At 44.8% G+C, this 10,332-nt stretch overlaps 1 long non-coding RNA gene across 1 annotated transcript; it reads right to left on the bottom strand.

Moving 5' to 3' along the window:
* Positions 1 to 7,309: 7,309 nt before the first annotated feature.
* On the bottom strand, positions 7,310 to 9,294 carry LOC138657959 (uncharacterized). The gene is made up of 3 exons (XR_011317275.1): positions 9,253 to 9,294; positions 8,169 to 8,221; positions 7,310 to 7,343 (listed from the first exon to the last, which is right to left on the bottom strand). It is a non-coding gene; the product is annotated as an uncharacterized lncRNA (long non-coding RNA).
* Between the last annotated feature and the right edge of the window lie 1,038 nt (positions 9,295 to 10,332).

Raw genomic sequence — 10,332 nt, 5'->3', positions numbered from 1 at the left:
GCGCTGCGTAGGTTTTCGTGAAGAATGGCGCTCTTTCGGGTTCTTTGTCACAGGGGCCTGTGAAATTTCTTCCACCGACTGCTCTATTCCACTCATGGTGGTAATCTCTGAGCAGTGGTATGCCCCTTTTCTTCCGGATATATACCGACAGAGCGGCGCCAGGCAACTTCCGGATTACCCAGAGGTACCCTGCGCCGCCCCGGAAGTGACCCCCGCGCCTGCGCAGTAAGTCGCCGAACCTCGCGCGCGCGCTCACTAGTTACTGGCTCACAGGAGGGACGGAGCTTCCGCAGCCGCCGCTGCTCCCTGCGTTCTGCCGCTTGTCGGTGACCGGCGTCACCACCCCCTGCGCCTCATGGACCGGCGGAGAAAAACTCCAGGTAGCCGCCGCTACCTATTACCGATCGTCTCCTTTGAAAGGGAAGAGGCAGGCTCTCTTCTTGGTTCTCTTCACTGCCTCCCCTCCGCGCATATCTACGAGGCCCGCCGACCCCGGAACGCGCCCTCAGGGAGGAATCCACCTGAGACCGTGGCAGGGCCCCCCGCTGCCTGAACTCGGCCCGATGGTCCCTGGACTCCTGGATGGTGAGCTGTGGGATCCCCGTCGGGGACAGGAAACCGAACTGAGGTGGAGGAGAGGTCCCGCCTTTTTAACCTGTGGGTTTCCTGTCCCTGAGGGCGGATCCCTCTCTCTCGGTAGTGCCGTCATGGGGTAAGAGAAAATGTTATACTTTGGGCCGGGAAGTGGCACATCACTTCCAGGCTTTTGACCGTCAAGAATAAACGTATTTGACATGGTAATGTCCATTTCTTGATCACATAAGGTCTGATTGGTATAGTGCTTTTCATTTAAATCAATGACTGAATGAGGCTTAGAAGTGTATTTCATGTCCCTAAGCTGACTCTTACTTACTAAGGAGGTGCTCAACATTGAATTACTTTTTGACACCCTATTACCGAGCTCAGAAATCACCTTATTTTCTATAGCTACCGTATGTGCTCTTGTCATATCCATGTCGTCTTGGTCACATAGGCACACAGTATTTTCCTGTAAGGCTTCAAACACTGGATTTTCTTTGTTCCTAGGCTGCGATTTTCCATCAGCAAGAAGTAGACCAGCATTGGCGTTTGTCATTTCCATCTCACCTTCCTCGCTATGAAGTGGTTTCTTTAACACCTTATGGTCTGTGTCCACCTTGCGACACATTTTTAATTCTGTACCCAAGTTATCCGAGGAAGCAGCAGGAGTGATGTTCTGTAAATTAATGGATCGATTATGTAATGCGAGTTGATTTAGCTCATTGATCATCTAAGTATGACTCTTTGTAAGCTCCATGTCGTCTTCAAAAACTGTTTTATCAGCGGCAGAGCACCTTAATGTGGTTTGTACATTTGGAACAGATCTCCTAATTTGGGCATTATCATGTAAAAGCATATTTTTAATAGTGATTGTATGTGAACAGGTCATGTCCATGTCACCCTGATCATGTTGAAATAAAAGTGTATTATTTTGCAAGTTCATAGAAGATGCCCTCCTGGCCTCCTCAATGAAACCAGAGTTGGACTTTGTGAAGTCCTTGTCTTCACCTTGCAAGCATATGTCACAGCATTAGCAGTTAAGTCCAGAACAGATTTTCTTATTGTATTCTGGAACTCCGAAGTAGCGTTTGTAGCCTTCACCCCTTCCAATATTTTGTTTTCAATCGCTGTCGTATGAGACCTGGTGATATCCATATCATTCTGTTCATATTCAGACATAGGAGTATTGTTCTCCAGATGGTTTCCACTTTGCTTATTAAATTTGGAAAATTGCTCAGTAAGAGTATTTGTGTTCTGCCTTTTTGCTATTTCGCTCAAAACTTTGTTGTCAATGGAAACAGTATGCGACCGAGTCATTTCCATGTCTTGCTGGTCACAGGTGAACAGCACTGTCTGGTTGTCATCATATGTCACAGTGGGTTTCGATTTCTCCCCTCCCAAACTTGCTAAGAAGTCACTAAACTTTATTTTGTTCTCCATGGAAGAATCTCTTTTAGCATCAAAATGTTTTTCACCACCAGTGGACAATTATTATTATTATTATTATACATTTTTATAGCGCCATTTATTCCATGGCGCTTTACATGTGAATACGGGGCAAATATAGACAAATACATTAAACATGAGCAGATAACAAGGCACACGAGTACATAAGGAGGGAGGACCCTGCCCGCGAGGGCTCACAGTCTGCAGGGGGTGGGTGAGGATACACTAGGAGAGACAATGAAAAGTTTTGGTTTTTTTACTACTTCTTTGCCGTTTTGGGACTGTAAGCTGGCCAGAAACTGTTTGGTATCTATCGTCTTAGTTCCTTCATCAGTCAGTCCGTGAATGGTTACAGTGTTGCTTGCAGTCATATCCATATCATTGTCTGAAGAGAAGAATATCGTCCTGTCTTTAGCATAATTCCACTGTGAAAGAATAAAAATCATAGATTAGAATAAGAATAAATGCTGTCAAATTTAAATACATAAAAAACAAACATGTTAGAGACCGTCCATACCAGCTGTTCAAATTTGCAAGCTTTAAATTGGACCTGTTACAGCTCCTCTTTTATGCTAGCTGTAAAACATGTTTGAGTATTCTATTTTTGTTTTAAAATCTGCCATACGGTTCGAGAGATATGGGTTCATTGGTTTAGCGACAATTTTTATGGTCTTTACAAAATGGGCGTGGCTTACAGGGCAATAATACAGAGTCACCTAAAGACACGCCCCAGAGGATCCTGTGAGCCACTCATTGATTAAGACTAGATAGAGTTAGCACCAAGTAAAAAAGGCCTACCGTATATACTCTAGTATAAGCCGAGATTTTCAGCCCAAAATTTTGGGCTGAAAGTGCCCCTCTCGGCTTATACTCGAGTCACAGTAGCGGTGGGGTCGGCGGGTGAGGGGGAGAGGGCGCTGAGGCATACTTACCTGCTTCCAGCGATCCTGACGCTCCCTCTGCCCGTCCCACGGTCTTCGGTACTGCAGCTCTTCCCCTGTTCAGCGGTCACGTGGGACCGCTCATTAGAGAAATGAATACGCGGCTCCACCTCCCATAGGGGTGGAGCCACATATTCATTTCTCTAATCAGCGGTGCCGGTGACCGCTGATAGAGGAAGAGGCTGCGGCACCGAAGACCGTGTGACAGGCAGAGGGAGCCGGACGCCGGGACCAGTTAAGTATTTTATATTCACCTGTCCCCGTTCCAGCCGCCGGGCGTCGCTCCATCTTCCCGGCGTCGCTCCGCTCTGTTCAGGTCAGAGGGCGCGATGACGCATATAGTGTGCGCGGCGCCTTCTGCCTGATCAGTGAGTGCGGAGAGACGCCGGGACCGGACGCTGGGAGCTGCAAGCAAGAGAGGTGAGTATGTGTTTGTTTTTTTTTTTTATAGCAGCAATGGCACAGCTTTCTATGGCACAGCTATGGGGCAATACTGAACGGCGCAGAGCACTATATGGCAGCTATGGGGCAATACTGAACGGCGCATAGCACTATATGGCAGCTATGGGGCAATACTGAACGGCGCAGAGCACTATGTGGCAGCTATGGGGCAATACTGAACGGCGCAGAGCACTATATGGCAGCTATGGGGCAATACTGAACGGCGCAGAGCACTATATGGCAGCTATGGGGCAATACTGAACGGCGCAGAGCACTATATGGCACAGCTATGGGGCAATACTGAACGCCGCAGAGCACTATATGGCAGCTATGGGGCAATACTGAACGGCGCAGAGCACTATATGGCAGCTATGGGGCAATACTGAACGGCGCAGAGCACTAATATGGCACAGCTATGGGGCAATAATGAACGGTGCAGAGCACTATATGGCACAGCTATGGGGCAGTAATGAACGGCGGTGCAGAGCACTATATGGCACAGCTTTATATGGCACATCTATGGGGCAATGATGAACGGTGCAGAACACTATATGGCACAGCTGTATATGGCACATCTATGGGGCAATAATGAACGGTGCAGAGCACTATATGGCAGAGCTTTCTATGGCACATCTATGGGGCAATAATGAACAGTATGGAGCATTATATATGGCACAGCTTTATATGGAGCATCTTATGGGGCAATAATGAACGGTATGGAGCATCTATTTTTATTTTTGAAATTCACTGATAGCTGCTGCATTTCCAACCCTATGGCTTATACTCGAGTCAATAAGTTTTCCCAGTTTTTTGTGGCAAAATTAGGGGGGTCGGCTTATACTCGGGCCGGCTTATACTCGAGTATATACGGTATATTTCTGGAACCAAATGGCGAACTTAAAAATAACAAAAAAACAATATATATTGCTGTCTGTTAACAGTGGGTCCAGTTGACACTAATGCAGATGTCAGTGGCCATGCTGTATACTCCCACCTAACTGCTTCTCCAATGGTCTGAGCTTAGTGCAGTTTAGTGGAGATTCAAGATGTGGACGAAGCATGGAGATACTAAGGAAAGTGAGCACGTGGGTATATCAGTTCATCATGACACCTTAATTCATATGTGCTAAATCCAATATTTTAATATACAGCAAAGGGTGGTCAAATAATGAGCTGGGTCAAGCACTAAGGTGATCTAATTTCCTCATAAAAAATAAAATAAAAGTCATTTATGAGATATTGTAATTTTGGTTGAATTATACAGACTCCGATGCAGACTAAGAACCCTGGCTTAACATTGGATTGTAGCACAGCTCTGCTGTACTGAAAATCCTACTGTCCTCACCTAATTCATGAAAAACAGGTGCACCCTATGAACCGATATCCTCCAGACACATCATCAATAACTACATCAACCATACAAATAAAAATGTCCCATCTATCTCAGTCAGAACGCACAAGGGAGAGAGACCTACAGTACTGAGAGGAAGCAGGGTGCTACTGGACCATTAATAGGATAATAGGACAGACCATTAAGTTCTGAAGCTGGATGCAGATAGGTGCAGGGGAATACAGCCATTGTAGGAATGATCATTAAATATGCTTTTTCAATTCAGTGTAAAAGGCCAATTTCTAGGTCTTCTACTGCCGCTTTACAGCCCTAACTTTACATAGAAGCACAGAATAATTCACTTACATCTGAATTGTGACCTGGAGCCTGAATTGGTCCATGAAGCAGGGTCTCCATTCCTGAAATGGTTTTTCAATAAAAACAGCATCAGTAAATAAATAGAATTTTCTCTATAATTTAAAATAATTTTAAGATTTGTGTACCTGCAATCCCATATTTATCTGCTACTCCTTTATAGCTGGGAAATGAAAAGGACGGTCATTAGGGATAGGAAAAGTTTAGGAATTTTACTAGCACTAATGCCAATCTGCTGGGTAAAGTTCTGGCAACCGCTTAGCTTAAAGGGAACCTGTCACCCCGAAAATCGCGGGTGAGGTAAGCCCACCGGCATCAGGGGCTTATCTGCAGCATTCTGTAATGCTGTAGATAAGCCCCCGATGTTACCTGAAAGAGGAGAAAAAGACGTTATATTATACTCACCCAGGGGCGGTCCCGCTGCTGGTCCGGTCAAACGGGTGTCTCTGGTCCGCTCCGGCGCCTCCCATCTTCATTACAAGACGTCCTTCTTCTGATCTTCAGCCACGGCTCCGGCGTACTTTGTCTGACCTGTTGAGGGCAGAGCAAAGTACTGCAGTGCGCAGGGCCTCTCTGACCTTTCCAGCGCCTGCGCACTGCAGTACTTTCCTCTGCCCTCAACAGGGCAAACAAAATACGCCTGCGCCGGAGCCGTGGCTGAAGATCAGAAGAGGACGTCATGGAATGAAGATGGGAGGCGCCGGAGTGGACCAGAGACACCCATCCGACCGGACCAGCAGCGGGACCGCCCCTGGGTGAGTATAATATAACGTCTTTTTCTCCTCTTTCAGGTAACATCGGGGGCTTATCTACAGCATTACAGAATGCTGCAGATAAGCCCCTGATGCTGGTGGGCTTGCCTCACCCACGATTTTCGGGGTGACAGGTTCCCTTTAAGTTATAACTTTAGTCTAATAAATCTATAGCTTATAACCTTCATAGACTGTATACAAATACTCAATTCCAGGGCTTACCAAGGACGAGACAGTCAATGGTCTGTAAAGCAACTAAAACTTTAAAAAAAAAAATAAACAGCACCTGGCACTTAATCTCAAGAATTAAATGCCCTGTAATAATCCCTGAGCTTCCCCGATTGTAGTGTTTCTCCCCCCCCCCCCCCCCCCCCCCCCAGAGATTTGCACTGCATCGCTTTATTGCAGAGATATTATCACTTTTTTTTCCGGAGCGCACTATGTGAAATCTCTGCCTGCGGACCAGCTGGACATTTCTTTATAGTCTTCTTTAGGGGCATGCATCTTCCCAGATACTACCAATGAGATCAATAGCCGATCTTGCAGTCTCAGACGCCTGAGCTGTGATTGGCAGCATTTGGGAGAGAGGCGTGAAATACGCACCCCCAAAGGCGGCTCTGAACAAAAACTCAGTTGGTCTGCAACCAGAGATTTCACATGCTGTGCTCCAAAAACAACAAATGTGAATATCTCCGTAATGGAAAGACGCAGCGAAACAGATAAACAGAATCAGGGGAGGTCACAGAATGAGCAAGTGACAGGTCCTCTGCAAATTAGTTTTTATAATGGCTAGGTGGGTTCAAGCTACTGAATGGGACAGATCTTCTCCACATGGCACAGAATTTTTCCATGCATAAATGGCGCTACGATTCAAACAGTTACAGAGGTTGTCCACTATTGTAGTATTAATGGCCTATCCTTAGGATAGGTCATCAATGTCTGATGGTCAGGGGCAGACTTCTGATAGTGACCGAAGAGGGGGACGGCACATCCGCTTATTCACATCAATATGAGGTAGTAGTGGCGCCGCAGAGTACTGCACAATCAGAAGATGGTCAGCTCCACAAGCGAGTATTCCTGTCACTGATGACCGCGGAACGGTGGTGGTGCTGCCTGTCAGACCCCTACCGATCAGAAGTCGATGACCTATCCATAAGATAGGTCAACAATGTAAATAGTAGTGGACAACCTCTTTAAATCCACAGCATGACAATTTCGATAGGGTATCTGTAATCGATTTGTTGCATATTATTTTTCCATTGACTTCAAATGGGAGAAGCAAAAATCCACAATAAATGTTTTATTACCTGTGGATTTATAGCAAAATCCTTCAGGGGATTTTAACGCCAATAATTTTTTTCTTTTCATTATATTTTCAGATTCCACTAGAAAAATCAGCAAAGTAAATCATTTCCCTTCCCACAAAAACAGCAATATCTGATACTTACATATTGGTGCAGGAATTGCTAGACGTATAACCTATATATATTAAAAAATAAAAAAAAGGGATAACAAGTCTGAACATGAAACGGTTTAATATAAGATAACTTGATATCCTATATGCTCTTAAAGGAGTTGTCTGGGCAAAACAAAATCACTGTGCCCAGGAGACTGAATATGCAAAACCCATAATTCCCTTCTGCGACCCACCTGGATCCAGAGCAGATAGCTTTGTGCTGATGTCACTGTTCCGCTGCAACCTGTAACTGGCTGCAGGGGTTCAGGTGAGTTGAGCAGAGAGTAATCCAATAATTTATGATGACGTGCTGCTTAAAGTCACCTCAATAAGGAATAAGGCATAAAAAGATATTCCCTATAAGCGGATCCAATAAAGGGCTAAAATCCATTTCTACAACATACCGGAATGAGGTTGCTCAATGACCTATACAATGCAGACACTAAGAAGCTTCACTAGAGCCCTGCCAGGGCCTGTCACACAGTGATGGCAGTAGAGCAGTTTCTTGGCAGTAGGTTCAGCAGCAACTCACAAAAATCGAACGATTAAGCTGCGAACCATGAAATCAGGCAGCTTCTAATTTAAAGAGGCAGTATATAATGGACAAGGGGTGCTGCAGTGAGTTTACTAAGCAGAAGAGACGCTGAGGGACTTGAATGTAGAGGGCAGGTCACAGGACTCCCATCCAGAAACTGAGGGCTACCCATGTGGCTGCAGAGCCTGGCTCCTGAAAAGTCCATTCACTCATTTGTAGCCATTACATTTCAGATTTTTAGCTGTGGGCAACCCCTTTAAATGTATTTTAGGTTAGTGTGCAACGTTTCACCTGAAAAATGTACATAGATTACCTTCATTTTCTTTATCATCTGATCCGGCTGACTGCAGCTCTGGTGTGAACACTCTGGAAAAAGAACAAAATAGTGGTCAAGACTGGTTTTCTAGATAAAATTAAATGCTGCCCCCCACACCATCAAACTATTTTTGCACATGGAATTAAAAGCAATAACATATGCAATCGGGAGATGGATAGTTAGAAAAAGGCCCAAAGATTATTAAAGCCAAATCGTCACCCCAATGGACAAACTGCAAAATTCAACAAGAAAAAACAAAGCGCCAACAACAGTTTATAGTCCAAAATATTAAATGTAATTTATTGTAATTGAACAACAAACAGGTACAAGGTAAAACATGAGAGACATGCAGCAATGCGGCACATGTATGTGCCCAAAAGAGCGGTGGACAGCACGAGGGGTAAATCATAGGTGTAAGAGGGCAATTCCACAAACAAAACCATAATAAAGCTGGTATGTAGCACAGCCAGTTATGAGCTAGCGCCCAAAACTAAATAACACCTCACCAATAGAGAAAGATACAACATATACATGCCCTGAGGAAGGTTTCATTCCAAAACGCGCGTCTGGGTGAGCTGTTGACGGCACGGTGGTTGGAGTTTACACTAAGGGTATCTTCATTGGCAATTCCCCCTCATGTTGTATCTTTCTCTATTGGTGAGGTGTTATTTAGTTTTGGGTGCTAGCTCATTGAGACTGGACTTCAAAGGAGAACAGCAGTCACACTTAGGCCACATTCAGTATTTGGTCAGTATTTTACATCAGTATTTGTAAGCTAAAACCAGGAGTGGATGATAAATACAGAAGTGGTGACGTGTTTCTATTATATTTTTCCTCTGATTGTTCCACTCCGGGTTTTGACTTACAAATAATGATTTAAAATATACTGCAATTCAGATGAGAAGGTTCAAGTTTGTTCGGGGGGGGGGGGAGGTTGTGGGGTGTGACAAAAGTTAAAAAACAAAAAAAGGAGACATTCACACATACCATAATTGCAGTTTGTTGCCACATCTCCCTAAAGAAATTCAATAAAAAGTAATTGAGATGTCATATGGGCCCCAAAATATAATATTTACAGTACCTTATAGTCTCGGCGAAGCTCACCCGGCGAGAGCTTTTCTGTCGATTTTCAATATTAGGTTCCTATGGATGGAAATAACGGGACAGAATTATTCATTCTCCCTTTGGCAAAAATAAAAAATAGTAAAGATGCACAGAAATGTGTCACAGCAGCGAACACTTGGTACCACTGAAGACCGAGAACGTAAACATTGGTCAGTTATGATTATTTCCAACCCACCATAAAAGTGGTTGTCCTCTTTCAGAAGTTTTTTTGCCTACAAGTACAATTTAGTATAAAACAGGGAACATCGCACTACAGTAGAAATTAGAAGACCATGACAATGGATTTGGGTGACTTTGCAAAAACCACTGACCTGACTGGGTTCCTTCCCCCTTCCAGCATCTTCCACAGGACTGTGTCGATTTTAAAATCTGAAATACAAGAAATCCTCGTCACGGGATGAAATCATGGGGTGTATTACAAGAAAGCAATAGATTCTGGTGTTTCGGATCCGGACTTTCCATGACAAGAGTGTTTGCCAATAAGTGGGGCAAACACTTATGGATGACCCATCCTGAGGACAAAATAGGGTCTAGTAAAGCATTAAAGAGGGTTGTCCACTAGGTCAGATGATTAGTAGCCGCTGCAGACGGCACACAACAATAACAGTGCCATTGCAAGAGGAGAGTCTATACTGCTTTTATTTTAAATTTGGGTCTTTATTGGCCTACGCCGGGGTGGTCCAGTAGTGACAACCCATGTAAGGCATATTCCTACGTGCAGACTGCACCACATCATGAATAACCATTTTCCTGGAACAACTTTTGCTTTAAATTCTTAAAGGAGTGTGTGCCTCTTGCAGAGCAGGACGTCACCTCTCCCCTGCCTCCCAGATTGCTGGAGGTGGTTTGCTCGACTGATCAACAGTTCAAACCAGCACCATGGTCACACTGCCAGTCTGCATTATACGCACTACAAAGCTGCAAGCAGAGGAACCCCGAAACCAGTAAGACCAGCTCGTTTCAGAGGAGCACACAAGCACTGAAGCCGGTAGGACCAGCTCCTTTCAGAAGAGCAAGCCCTGAAGACGGTAGGACC

The sequence above is a fragment of the Ranitomeya imitator genome, chromosome 1, assembly GCF_032444005.1.
Source record: "Ranitomeya imitator isolate aRanImi1 chromosome 1, aRanImi1.pri, whole genome shotgun sequence".
Lineage (NCBI taxonomy): Eukaryota > Metazoa > Chordata > Amphibia > Anura > Dendrobatidae > Ranitomeya > Ranitomeya imitator.
The sequence above is the reverse complement of the archived record's forward strand: the minus strand, read 5'-3'. Positions and strand labels throughout refer to the sequence as shown.